The sequence below is a fragment of the Bubalus bubalis genome, chromosome X (assembly GCF_019923935.1).
Source record: "Bubalus bubalis isolate 160015118507 breed Murrah chromosome X, NDDB_SH_1, whole genome shotgun sequence".
NCBI lineage: Eukaryota > Metazoa > Chordata > Mammalia > Artiodactyla > Bovidae > Bubalus > Bubalus bubalis.
In genome coordinates this window covers 3,175,898-3,190,471 of record NC_059181.1, presented here as the reverse complement: position 1 = coordinate 3,190,471, position 14,574 = coordinate 3,175,898, and the positions used below count along the sequence as shown (strand labels likewise).

At 42.1% G+C, this 14,574-nt stretch overlaps 1 long non-coding RNA gene across 1 annotated transcript in view; it reads left to right on the top strand.

The window, feature by feature from the left end:
* The window catches only part of LOC123331822, a 98,688-nt gene extending 87,290 nt beyond the window's left edge, over nt 1-11,398 (top strand). The window contains exons 4-5 of the long non-coding RNA XR_006548615.2: nt 9,971-10,027; nt 10,322-11,398. This is a non-coding gene — a long non-coding RNA (uncharacterized LOC123331822). The remainder of the gene's footprint in view (nt 1-9,970; nt 10,028-10,321) is intronic.
* Nucleotides 11,399-14,574: the final 3,176 nt, after the last annotated feature.

The following is a 14,574-nucleotide window of genomic DNA, read 5'->3' as shown; positions in this document are numbered from 1 at the left end:
TAAGTGAGGAAGCTTATACAGACTTGGGGTTCAACCAGGGCAGAGACCCAATGGCAAGAGTGAGCAGGTGTCTGCCAGGTAACCTCTGGCCTGAAGAAAGAGAATGTAGGAGAAATACAAGATAAGGACCTGCATGACAACTCCTTGTGTGACAGCTTACCCAGCGTTAAAGTCTGTTACACTGACTTCCTTGGGTTTCTATTGCAAAGCATCGGGCAAGGCCGTTATCATGTCCTTACGTGTTCAGGAGACATCTCAGAGGTGTGCCCCCGTGGTGGAGACCAGGGATGCAGAAATTCATGGGGGGAAAAATGAGCAGATCTTTCAGGGCAACGCTGTGGATTCATGGGAGGAAAACAGAGACAGGCTTCACAGCGATGGTGTTGAGTTTGGTCACAAGTGGTACTCGATTCTTGGTATATGTCCAAGGTTTGGCCAAAAGGATCCGTGTAACCGACTAGAGAGACGTAGAATATGGAAGAATAGACCGAAGGCTGGCCACAGTTTTAGAAACCTGTGAACCGCTCAGCTTCAAGAGCAAACAGCTAAACTCAAAGCCCACACTTCCGTAACCCTCTGAATGGGGATCTGTTTGAAATCTATCATTTTCAAATAGGAAGGAATGTTATTGTTGTTAAATATTAGTGGCTGAATCACAGGGGTCATTGAAATTTTCGTATTCAGTTTCTTTTGTTTTTTAGTGTATTTCACTTTAAAGCATAATGACTTATCCCACCCTGCATTTCTGGGTTACCCTCACTTTAAAAAATTGTCTTCCAGCTAGACAACTCTGTTCTGTAGAGAGCTTTGATATTCATGAAATCAGTGCTGTCTTGCTATCTCATTAAACGGAAACAAAAAATAGTGAGAGATTCTCAAGGGAAATTTAAATATGTGTTTGTGATATCTGAGAGGCAAATGGGCTTTTTACTAACACTTGAAACTATGAAGATGCATGGCTTTGAAAAAAAAAAATGTTTTGGTATCTTTTCTGTGTTGGTTTCCTATTTTTAAAACTACAATTTCTATTTAAAATTGTATCAAGGGAGTGGGAGGAAGGCTCCAGAGGGAGGAGATACACGTATGTGTACAGCTGATTCACTTTGTTGTATAGCAGAAACACAACAGCGTAAAGCAATTATACTCCAATTTTTCTTTTTTAAACAAAAAAGAATTTACCGGTGGTGGGGGGAGGGAAGTATATCAAGAAAATTTCTAACATGGCATAATTTTTAATTCTCTCAGTGTTACTGATGCAAGAACTTTGGTAAGGCAAAAGGTAAAAGCAAACACATCTTGCAAAAGTACTGGGGAGAGATGGGCCAGCCAAAGCCAGCAGCAGCCAGCGGCACCACAACATTAGATTAAACAGTACTAGTTAAAAGAAACAACCTCATACATGGGAGGGATTTTTCTAAATTGTATTTATCTGGGGCCGCACTGGGTCTTCCGTTGCTGCAGAGACTTTTCTCTAGGTGTGGTTCGTGAGTTTCGGCTTGTAGTGGCCCCTCTTGCCGTGGAACGTGGGCTCTAGAACACGGGACCAGGAGCATACGAGCTTAGCTATTCCGAGGCACGTGGGGGTCTTCTCGGATCACGGATTGAACCCCAGTCTCCTGCATTTGCAGGCGGATTCTTTACCACTGAGCCGCCAGGAAGCCCCCCGGGATGAATATTTTTATTTAAAAAAATTGTCCCCTGGTACCTTTGAAAAAAAAAAATTATTTTAACCGACAACAAATCACTAAGAGCAGAAGGAAAATAATTCGTGTGGACAATGCAAGCAAAAAATAAATGAAACCCTGAAAATTCTCTTGACTCTTCATCCGTTTTTTCTATTTGAAGGAGGCTTCAGTACGTGGTCATCAGTACTGCCAAGGGTTTATAGACGCGAATGAGCATGGATTCATAGCAGTAGGTCAAAGACAGAAACAGGGATCTCTTTTTTATATGAAAAGTCAAGGTTCCCCTGCATACGCAGCATCCTGTAGGAACTGGGAGACATATTTAGAATGTACTACATATGTATCAAATTGTATATTAAACATGTAACGGGGGCATGTTTCTTAATTTATAGAATCTAAGCATGTGTCCCTATTTCTGCTTTGTGAATAAGATCGTCTGAACCATTTTTCCTGGATTCCATATATATGTGTGTGTGTGTGTGTATATATATATATATATGTTAATATGTGAAACTTGTTTTTCTTTCTAACTTAGCTCTGCATCACACCCTTTAGGTCCATACATGTCTCTAGAAATGGATACCAAGGGCAAAAGGGTGGGGTGGAAGGAATTGGGAGATTACCATAGACACAAATACACTAGTTTAATACTATGTATAAAACAGATAACCAATGAAAACCTACTGTAGAGCACAGGGGACTCTACCCACTACCCTGTGAAGACCTAGATGGGAAGTAAATCCAATACATATAAATATATGTATATATTTATACATATAGCTGATTCACTTTGCTGTACAGTAGAAACTAATACATTTTAAAGCAACTATGCTCCAATAAAAATGAATAAAAAACACATAGTAAAAAATAAATTTGTAATATACTTTCAGATTAAAATTAATTTTAATTCATTTTTAAAGTAATTTTTAATTAATTTTTGTGAAATTAATTAATTTTCATAGATATAAGCGATGCATCCATCTCCCAGGAAACCACACACATTGACAGCTTGGGAGAAACTGTGCTTCTGCTGCTAAAATTGCTGTCTGCATTAAAGCAAAAAAATCAGTCAACTAGATAAGAGAGTTTGAACATCTCATATCATGCCAAAAATATTTTTCTTCATATTAGCTGAATTAAAATGTACTAAAATTTATCTGTATGAAGGTCAAAAAAAATGATGCATTCAGAACATACAGATTAAATCTATAATGGTTGAATAAATATGAGGAGAATTTGAATAATACTCTCAGGCACTCAATAACCTTTTGGTTAAAGCTAATGGAAATTAGTTATTAGCCACAATATACAGAATAAGTAGTCACTTATGTGCATACGTGTTCAGTCACTTCAGTCGTGTCTGACTCTTTGGGACCCCATGGACTGTAGCCCGCCAGGCTCCTCTATCCATGTGATTCTCCAGGCAAGAATCCTGGAGTGGGTTGCCATGCCTTCCTCCAGGGGATCTTCCTGACCCAGGGATCAAATCCGAATCTCCTGCATTGCAGGCAAATTCTTTACCACTGAGCCACCAGGGAAAGCCAGTCATGTATAAGCAAGGCAAAAAAAAAAAATGTATAATGAAAATTTCCCAGTGGAACTCATTTAAATATTGCAGTTGAAAGCTACTATAAACTCAGAATCTCTTAGCTCTAGCAAAATCATCTAAAAAGTGTGAAGTTTCTAAAATCACTTGTAAAGAAAATCATTTTCATGGATAATGATATTAGACCTAAGCTGTATAGAAGACTCAATAGGCAAGTTTTCAGTCCTATTTTTGAAGAGTAATTCTGGCTTTTGTCAGGTACCACTCATCTATGAATGGATCGCTTTATCCAGCAAATAAGATACCCTTATACCCTCTTTTACCTTGTATGGTTCTTGTTAATTCCTTCCTGTGCTCATGGATATACTTTTCAAAGGGAACTCGGGACTTCCCTCATGGACCATCCAGTGGTTGAGACTTTGACTTCCAATGCAGGGTATGCAGGTTCGATCCCTGATTAGGAAGTTAAGATCCCACATGCCTCGGGGGCAAAAAAAGAAAAAAACATAAAACAGAAGCAATATGGTAACAGATTCAATAAACACTTTAAAAATGGTCCACATCCAAGTAAATAAATAAGGGAACTCAGACATTCTGAGTACCATTGAAAAATAAGTACAGTAAAGAAAAAATCTTTGGATAAATTAGAAATTTGTAAATCATTTGATTATTAAGTTAGTGCATTTAGTCTTGCTCACAAAGATAGTGAAAATCAGACAAAGAACAATACGATGAAAACGAATATATCCATAAGCTGGAGCATATGGAGATGATAAGCATAAAATATATTCCATGCCACATATTCAGGGTTTGATCCCTGGGTCAGTAAGATCCCCTGGAGGAGGGCATGGCAATCCACTCCAGTATTCTTGCCTGGAGAATCCCATGGACAGAGGAGCCTGGTGGGCTACAGTTCATGGGGTCGCAGAGTTGGGCGTGACTTACCAACTAAGCAACAACAACCTTGGTGTTGTGCGTGTTAAAAAAACCCAGAGTTGGACAGAACTGAGTGACTGAGCAAGCACATGCATAGGAAAATCATGTCTTGTTTATAAAAACCGACTCGCCTTTCGTTTCTCTCTCTATTTTGTGTAGCACACAAAGCTGGCTGAGATTGTGCACTGTTTTGTTTTGTTTTTTTTTCCTCCTCATCAGCTGACACCCTCCTATGACTGGAATGCAGGGAGGATTCGTCACAGACCACAAGCTGACAAAGCTCAGCTGGAACCATCTGAAACAACACCCTTTGTAAAGGAGAGAACAAGACGCTGTACCTCTGAAAATGCAAAATTGGGGCCATGATCTAGCTTCAATAATTCCTTTTGCTAAAGCCTAGCAGGCAAATTAAAAATACATCATTCACACTTATAATGGTAATTAAAAAAAAAAAACAGCCTGTAATCCAAAGGTGTGAAATGGAGGGGAAAGTCTTGCGTTCTTTTCCTGAAGTTCAAACGTGACTTTATCCTTTTTCCAACATCTTGAAAAAGGCAATTGTGTTTAAAATCTTCATAAGACATCTACTAATGCAGGAATTATGCTCTATAAAAATTTTAAAAACTTGAATGTTGATACTTAAAATAGTAAATTTTATGTCCTCTGGACACTAGGGAAGAGAGAACGTTACAAATTATCAAGATCCCTCATACGTAAAGAGTTTCCTTTTCAAGAGCAGAGAATAAGCAGGGATAAATGATTAAAAGATTTCTTAGTCGGTTCACTTACAAGGCAGTTAATGAAAGTAAAAGACAATTAAATATTAGCAAATAAACCAATACAATATTGTAAAGTAAAATAATAACAAAAATTTTTTTAAAAAATTAAAAGAAAATATTAGCAAATCAGTCACCACCGGAGACTGAATTAGCATTTCTTTTTGCTAGAGTTTAACTATTCTTCTTGTTGGGCTTCCCTGGTGGCTCAGCTGGTAAAGAATCTGCCTGCAATGTGGGAGACCTGGGTTCAATCCCTGGGTTCGGAAGATTCCCCTGGAAAAGGGAAAGGCTACCCACTCCAGAAGAATTCCATGGGCTGTGCAAGTCGATGGTGTCCCAAAGAATCCGACACGACTGAGCAACCTTCACTTTCACTTCATTCTTCTTAATGTGCTTAGTTGCTCGGTCGTGTCCGACTCTATAAATTTTTAGGCAATTTATTAAAAAAAAACAAAACTGTATAAACATCAGCGCAAATGCTGTTTAATTTTTTCCAAATGTGTCACTGATGAAATCTAAGTTAACTAGTTGTTTGACTTAGGTATTACTAATGAATGATTCATTTGCCTGTCTCCTTTTTTTAGAGTGCTCAGGGCTTATTTAATTAAGCAGGAATGTGACTTTCCAGCTTTGATTTTTTTTCAAAGCAGCAATCCATCTTTTAATTTTTTTTTTTTTAAATCTCAGGCATCTGCTAGAGCTATCTAAGAGTTTATTTTCTCTTGATTTCTCTTAAAAAGCTCCTCAGATTTGCAACACTGATGTGTGAACATGTGTAACGCTTTTATGATGCTTGAAGCCTATGTATTTACAGTTTTCAGTTGCTTTACTAAAAACATTTTTTTTCTCTCTAATTGAAGTGTAGCTGCTTTACAGCATGGTGTTAGTTTCTGCTGAACAGCAAAGTGAATCAGCTATCCCTTATACACTGCTGGTTGGTTTAGTCGCTCGGTCGTGTCCGACTCTTGTGACCCCGTGGACTGTAGCCCGCCAGGCTGCTCTGTCCATGGGATTGTCTAGGCAAGAATACTGGAGTGCGTTGCCATGTCCTTCTCCAACATCTTACACATATATCCCCTCTTTTATGGATTTCTTTTCCATTGAGGTCACCACAGAGCTCTGAGCAGCATTCCCTGTGATATACAATAGATTCTCATTAGTTACTTATTTTATACGTAGTGTCAAGTGTTTATATGTCCATCCCTGTCTCCCAATCCATCCCACCCCTCCTATCTTTCCCCTCTTGGGGTCCATATGTTTGTTCTCTATGTCCGTGTCTCTATTTCTGCTTTGCAAATAGGTTAAAATATATATATATATATATTTTTTTAATTGATGGACATTAGCATCCTTATCTTTGAGAGGCTTTTTTTTTTTCCTGGTATAAAAGTATTCAGTTCAGTTCAGTTCAGTCGCTCAGTCGTGTCTGACTCTTTGCGACCCCATGAATCGCAGCACGCCAGGCCTCCCTGTCCATCACCAACTCCCGGAGTTCACTCAGACTCAGGTCCATCGACTCGGTGATGCCATCCAACCATCTCATCCTCTGTCGTCCCTTTGTCCTCCCACCTTCAATCTTGCCCAGCATCAGGGTCTTTTCCAATGAGTCGGCTCTTCACATGAGGTGGCCGAAGTACTGGAGTTTCAGCTTTAGCATCATTCCTTCCAAAGAAATCCCAGGGCTGATCTCCTATAGAATGGACTGGTTGGATCTCCTTGCAGTCCAAGGGACTCTCAAGAGTCTTCTCCAACACCACAGTTCAAAAGCATCAATTCTTTGGCACTCAGGCTTCTTCACAGTCCAACTCTCACATCCATACATGACCACAGGAAAAACCATAGCCTTGACTAGACGGACCTTTATAGGCAATGTAATGTCTCTGCATATTGGGTTGGTCAAAAAGTTCATTTGGGTTTTTCTATAACATCTTATAGAGAAATCTGAATGAAGGTTTTGGTTGGCCCAGTTATATTTTCATATTAAGAATGCATTTGTAAGTATTTTATGAAATACTACATTTTTCTTACAAAATGAAATGGTTGCATATATAATCCCTTATTATTACTATAATCACCATGCTGAGCATTCAATGCTCAGAAGTTATTCTTGAAAGTGGCTGAGAGTAGATCTTACCTGTTAACACAACCAAAATAAAATAAAATAAAATATATACATATATACACACACATATATATATAGTTAGGTGTCAGTTCTTCAGCTGTTGAAGTAAAGCCAGGGCTGGCATGAGGAAGAAAGGGTTGGAAAGGCAAGGGGCTGAACAGAAAAGAAATTAAATTAGGTCACACTTCTGGAGGCTTCTGAGTTTCGTGCAATACAATGCCTGTGATCACTTCATACCCAGCTTTTTAAAGGACTGTTACAGGTTCATTTTATTCACTGGCCCAGAGACTAAATCAGTAGATTTCCACAGCCTTTTCCTCTAAAGCTTATTCTGATTCTCTATATAGTATCACATTAATGATAGTTTTTTCTTATTAATTATCTTACAGCAATTGCCGCCTTCGAAGATTTATTTTTGGAGAAGGCAATGGCACCCCACTCCAGTACTCTTGCCTGGAAAATCCCGTGGATGGAGGAGCCTGGTAGGCTGCCGTCCATGGGGTCGCAAAGAGTTGGACACGACTGGAGCAACTTAGGAGCAGCAGCAGCAGCAAGATTTATTTTTAATTTCTTAGTCCTTTTGCTGATCCTACTTACAGGCATAAACTCTTAGTATCAGTACAGTGAGGAACATGGACAAGTGTGTAAGTTAGAATGCTTGTAGCTGAAAGAAAAAATGAACTAAACTGGCTTCCAGTCCCCGCTGGGGAGGCAAGTGGCAGCTCAAACCACTCAGTGACTCTGACGTCATCAAAGGCCTGAGAATCTTTTCCATCTTTATTTTGTGCCTTCCTCAAGTGTTGGTGGTTTTTCTGACTTCTTCCTCCATGGTCTTATAACATCTGTCACAAGTCCAGCTATCAAAGGCAGATATCCATGACTAGTTAAAAAAAAAAATTCCTTTCTTTTATATCTTTTTTTTTAAGAGAGAAAAATTCTTCCCAAACAGACTCTCCTAACTTCTCTTCAATGTCTCATTGGTCAGAATTGCATTCCATGCCAATGTCCTAATCACTACTGCAGAAATGTACCTTTATAATTAGCTGAAACATTCAGGTTTGCTTCATGGGAGCTGAGGCTGAGGCCCAGCTTCTCATGCGAACATGTAATTCGAACATGTAGGTATTTGAATTACACTAAGGGTCTAGACGGGCTTCCTGTGTAGCTCAGACAGTAAAGAATCTACCTGCTAGGCGGGAGGCTTGAGTTCAATCCCTGTGTTGGGAAGATCTTCTGGAGGAGGGCATGGCAACCCACTCCAGTATTCTTGCTTGGAGCCTCCCATGGAAAGAGAAACCTGGAGGCCTTACAGTCCATGGGGTCGCAAAGAGTCGGACACGACTGAGTGACTAAGCAGTAAGCAAAGGTGTAAAAAAAAAAAAAAATATATATATATATATATACATATGCTATGCTAAGTCGGTTCAGTCGTGTCCGACTCTGTGCGACCCCATAGACGGCAGCCCATCAGGCTGCGCCATCCCTGGGATCCTCCAGGCAAGAACACTGGAGTGGGTTGCCATTTCCTTCTCCAATGCATGAAAGTGAAAAGTGAAAGTGAAGTCGCTCAGTCGTGTCCGACTCCTAGAGACCCCATGGACTGCATGCAGACTACCAGGCTCCTCTGTCCATGGGATTTGCCAGGCAAGAGTACTGGAGTGGGTTGCCATTGCCATCTCCTATATAAACATATATATACATGTAAATATAAATGTAAACATATATATACATGCAAAATATATGTGCATGTAATATATAGTTAGGTGTAAAATATATGCAAAAATACATATATATATATAAAGTTAGGTGATGGATATGTTAATTATCTTGATCTTGGTAAAAATTCCACAATATATACAAGGGTATCAAACCATCACATTATATATATTTGTTGTTCAGTCGCTCAGTCGTGTCCACCTCTTCAACCCCATGGACTACAGCACACCAGACTTCCCTGTCCATCACCAACTCCTGGAGTTTACCCAAACTCATGTCCATCAAGTCAGTGATGCCATCCAACCATCTCATCCTCTGTCGTCCCCTTCTCCTCCTGCCCTCAGTCTTTCCCAGCATCAGGGTCTTTTTCCAGTGAGTAGGCTCTTCACATCAGGGTATTGGGTTCAATCAAATATAGTTTAAAAAATTAATTTATTCTTTTTTTTTTCCCCATGTGATTACTTGAAAATCTGACCTTATGTGTATCTGGCTCGAATTCTGAGCTGAGATACAGGATAGATACTCAGATGTTATTGCAAAAGCTTTTACTGTCATTGAATTCAGATTTTACCTTAAGTACTTGTTATGGTGAAAAATGTGAAGCCAGCAAAGTGTCCATCACTGTGAAAATTGTTAAACCAGTCATGCCGCATCCATATCATTAGATTCCTCAGAGCGAATAAGGAAACGGACCTAGATTCCTATCTCGAGATATGAAAAGTTTTCTAAATTCCAGCTTCTTATGGAAAACAGCAATAACCCAAAGCAGGACGTAGATGGGGTAGTGTTAGGACAGAAAATTGTAAAATTCAGGTTTTCTAGAGAAAACAGAACCTGATTTGAGGCATACCCTGCATAGTGGCCCCCTCTCATATTTACTGAGTCAGACTCTCAAGTTGGATGTGAAGAACTGTCATGCAGCCCTTTCCTTAAGATGTGAATTTCTGGGACTTCCCTGGCGGTCCAGTCGTTAAGACGTCGCCTTCCAATGAAGGGGGTACGTGTTCAATCTATTTTTGGGGAGCTAAGATCCTACATGCCTTGGGGCTGAAAAACCAGAACAGAAAACAGCAGAAGCAATATTGTAACAAATTCAATGAAGACTTCTTAAAAAATGGTCCACATCGAAAATGGAAGTTTTTCAAAAAGCACTTTCAGCCTAATAATTTCCCTTTTCCTTTTCCAGGACATCAGTGCTAAAGAAAAGTTCAAAAACTCATCCGTTGTTGCTGTTGTTTAGTTGGTAAGTTGTGTCCGAGCCTTTGCGATACCATGGATTGTAGCCCACAATGCTCCTCTGTCCGTGGGATTCTCCGGGCAAAAATACTGGAGTGGGTTGCCGTTTCCTCCTCCAGGGGATCTTTCTTACCCAGGGATCAAACACGCGTCTCCTGCATTGGCAGGCATTCATTTTCTTTACCACTGAGCCAGCTGGGAAGCACAGCTCATTCATAACCATACACATCAACTGCAGTAGAATTAGCATCTGTATTTCCTACTTTTATATTTTTGTTGTATGTTTTCTTTCATTATGCAGGCGTCTTCTCTCACATTTAAAGCAGAGGAATGGACAGCCTGTGCTGGTAGAAAGATAATGCCGACCTTCAGGTACAGTGATATTTTAAAGCGTGGGTAGAATAGTTTTAGGCTCAGCTGAGCTGCGGGGTCTGGTTTTGTCGAAATTAATTGTCATCAGGAGTGTGTTCTGCTAAGTGGGTAATAGCGGTGTGTGTTGAAAAGCTGTACACGGGAAAACTTGCCGAACCTGTGTATTAACCCAGTGTTACCTCTTGTCTGTATCAACTCATCTTACAGAACAACACCCCTACACCCTGGGTGTACCTGAATCCTGAGATAGATAGTTCTTAAGCAATTCGGCCACCATGGGTGTTATACTGAGCAACTGTGAGTCAAGGAGTCCATGCTCTACAATGACGATGAGTGTGCAAACTGTCCTGAAATGTTGCAGAAACTGATATCATACTTTCCACACTGATATTAAACTTCCAGAGGTTCGTTCTCAGATAAACAAGGGTAGCCTTGCGATATCACACTCATCATTGTCAACAGTTTAGCGTGGGAGTTCCCTGGTGGTCCACTGGATAAGAATCCACCTGCCAATGCAGGGGACATGGGTTCGATCCCTGGTCTGGGGAGATTCCATGTGCTGTGGGGCAACTAAGCCCATGTGCCACAACTACTCAGCCCACATGCTACAGCTCACGAAGCCTATGTGCCTAGAGCCCATGTTCTGCAAACAGAGAAGCCACCCCAATGAGAAGCCCACTCACCGCAACAGGAGAGTAGCCCCCACTCACCGCAGCTAGAGAAAGCCCGTGCAACAATGAAAGCCTAGCACAATGAAAAATAAATATTATATTAAAAAAAAAATAGATAACCAGTAGGGACCTTCTGTGTAGCAGAGACAACTCTGCTCAGTATGATGCAAGAATTTAAATGCGGAAAGAATTTGACAAAGAAGAGATCCATGTCCATGTGTAACGATACTGTGCTGTACATCTGAAACTAATACAACATTGTTAATCAACTACACTCCAGTGTAAAATAAGAAGCTTAAAAAAGAGAGCGTATTTTGCTCAACCTACAAAGCCCCCCAGAGGCCCGTCTTGGCACACCAGACCGACAAACATGCCATGGATCTGCGTTGGTTCAGGTGGTAAAGAATCCGCCTGCAATGCAGGAGACCTGGGTTCAATCCCTCGGTTGGAAAGATCCCCTGGAGAAAGGCATGGCAAGCCACTCCAGGAGTCTTGCCTGGAGAATCCCGTGGACAGAGGAGCCTGGCGGGCTACAGTTCACGGGGTCCCAGAGTCAGACACAACTGAATCAACTTAGCACGCATGTCCTTCTAAACTTCCTTTCTTCCTTTTATTTCTTCCTTCCTCTCTCCTTCTCATTCTTCATTCATTGTTGATTTCTTACCAGACTTCATGAGACATCGACTATCCATCAGCCTGGGGATTGTAAAACTGAAGACCTTGCCTCAAGGAATCTACGCATGATGCAGAAAGTTGCGTAGATAATCACAGTATGTAATAGTCAGTAGTTTTCCACTTTATTCTGACATCTGCAGCCTCCCATATCTTACGACATTTGTCCTGCCCCATGACTCATTTCAACAGCATTTGAATATTCTTAATATTCACAGCAGGTAAAGCGTCTCTGCTCATTCTCTTCACCCTAGGCTGTTTCCTTCCCTATTTCTTCAGATGAAATACATTGAATTGAATAAACACAGCCTGCTGCTCACCTTTTCATATGAAAACAGCAAATCGTACCTGTCTTATACAGCCTCTGCCTCTTTCCTGTGTAAATCATTGCTATTCAGTGCATTCAGGGTAATGAGTTGTATAAACACCACATCAGCGCTATGCCAACAGAGGCAGGAAAGAGAGGAAAAGGCACATTTCATGTCTGCGGTTTCTAGAAAGTATTTAAAATTTTTTATTTCATTTATTTTTGACTGTGCTGGGTCTTCACTGCGGTGCATGGTGTTCTCTACTTGTGTCGAGCAGGGGTTACTCTCTGGTTTTGGGAACACGGGGCTCAGTGGTTGTAGCACTCATGCTTAATTGCTCCGTGGAAGATTCCACATCTTCCGGAACCAGGGATTGAACCCGTGTCTCATGCATTGTGTCATATATGATTGTGGGAGTGAAAGTCACTCGTTGCGTCTGACTGTTTGTGACCCCATGGGCTATATAGTCCGTGGAATTCTCCAGGCCAGAATACTGGAGTGGGTAGCCTTTCCCTTCTCCAGGGGATCTTCCCAACCGAGGGATCAAACCCAGGTCTCCTGCATTGAGGGCAGATTCTTTACCAACAGAGCCACCAGGGAAGCCCAAGAATACTGGAGTGCGTAGCCTATCCCTTCTCAGGCAATCAAACCTGGGCTTCCTGCATTGCAGGCAGATTCCTTATCAACTGAGCTATCAGGGAAGCCCAGCGTTTGTGGGAGTTGGACCATAAAGAAGGCTGAGCGCCAAAGAATTGCATTCCAAAAGGCAGGTTCAAATGCTAATCAGAGAAGGGAGGGGATGCAGAAAGAAGGGAGGAGCTGCAGGAAAACAATAGCGCAGCCTTGGGGCAGGGTCCTGGTTCCTGCTAGAGGAATTAGACCTAAAAATATATCCCTGAGCACGTCTGCAGGAACTTGGCACTCCCCTCTCCCCCAGGGTGGAAGATGGTAACTTCAGGCTGAGCACAAGCACAGGGCCCCCAGACTGGTTGGAAGCAGAAGACGGACGATTGAGATTTCATGGAACACTACCCCATTGCCTCATTTGTGCGTCCCAAGTGGCTGCACTCATGTCTGACTCTTAGCAACCCCATGGACTATAACCTGCCAGACTCCTCTATCCATGGGCTTCTCCAGGCAAGAATACTGGAGTGGGTTGCCATGCCCTCCTCCAGGGGATCTTCCCGACCCAGGGACTGAACCTGCGTCTCCTACGTCTCGTGCATTGGCAGGTGGGTTCTTTACCACTAGTCCCACCTGGGAAGCCCTCGCATAACCTCGCTACCAAGCAGTGAAAGTTTGCGTACCCTTCGGCTTTCCTTCAAAAGCTGCCTATAAAAACCCTTCCCTTAAAACCATCTGGGAGTTCAGGCTTATTTGAGCACAAGCTCCTTGTTCTCTTTGCTCTGCCTTTGTGATGAACGTTGCTGCAAACTCTGAAGTTTCATGTTGGTTGGCCTCACGGTGTGCATCAGGCACACGCACGTGGATTCCGCAGCCGTTCTGGCGAGGCAGCCAGCAGTCCGTGCCCAGGGCAGGTTGACCCCCATCCTGGATTCCCAGCATTTACTGGAGCTCTTTCTGCTCCCAGGAAGCTGGAGGGACTCTCCCTGATGGCACTGGCCACGCTCCACATGAGGACTGAAGAAACTGAATCGGGGTCCACCTTCGGTTTTGTTCTGGGGTGAGTTAATTCTTGCAAGGGCAAGCTCACAGTTCTTCTGCTCTTTTGATTCTTTCTCTTTGGGAGGTGAGTCAGTCTGGGCTCATCATTCTTTACGGAGCCAGGCCAGTCTGTTTGGAAGCCTCCATCTGGGAAAAGGGCAGGGTGGTGGGAAATTTTTGGACTACACTTCGTCTGATCTGTTGTTTGTGGGGCCATGTTTATCATTTCTGTTTACCTGTGTATGGGTACATGCGTTATCTGGTTGAGACATCTTTGGTATGTAATGGAGATAGTGATGGTACCTGGGTAACCTTCCCTATTGGGTTGGTCTTGCATATGGCAGGGCTCTCATTGGGATTTTCCCTTTTGGGCTAAGGCTTGGTCATTTGGCTTTGTTTCTGATGGGTCACTGGTTGGGGTTCTCTCCTTTAGACCCAAGCTTGATCACTTGGCTTCACCTCTGATGAGACATTGGTTGGGTTCTGTCCTTTTGACCCAAGCTTGGTGACTTGGCTTCATCTCTGATGGGTCACTGGTTGGGGCTGTCCATTTAGGACCAAGCTTGGTTGCTTGGCTCCATCTCTGATGGATTATTGGTTGGGGTTCTCTCCTTTAGACCCAAGCTTGGTCACTTGGCTTCATCTCTGATGGGACATTGACTGGGTCCATCCATTAGACCCAAGCTTGGTCACTTGGCTTCATCTCTGATGGAGCCCGGGTTGGGGTTGTCCATTTAGGACCAAGCTTGGTCACTTGGCTTCATCTCTGATGGAGCCCTGGTTGGAGTTGTCCATTTAGGACCAAGCTTGGTCATTTGTCTTCGTCTATGATGGGACACTGGTTGGGTTCTGTCCTTTAGACGCAA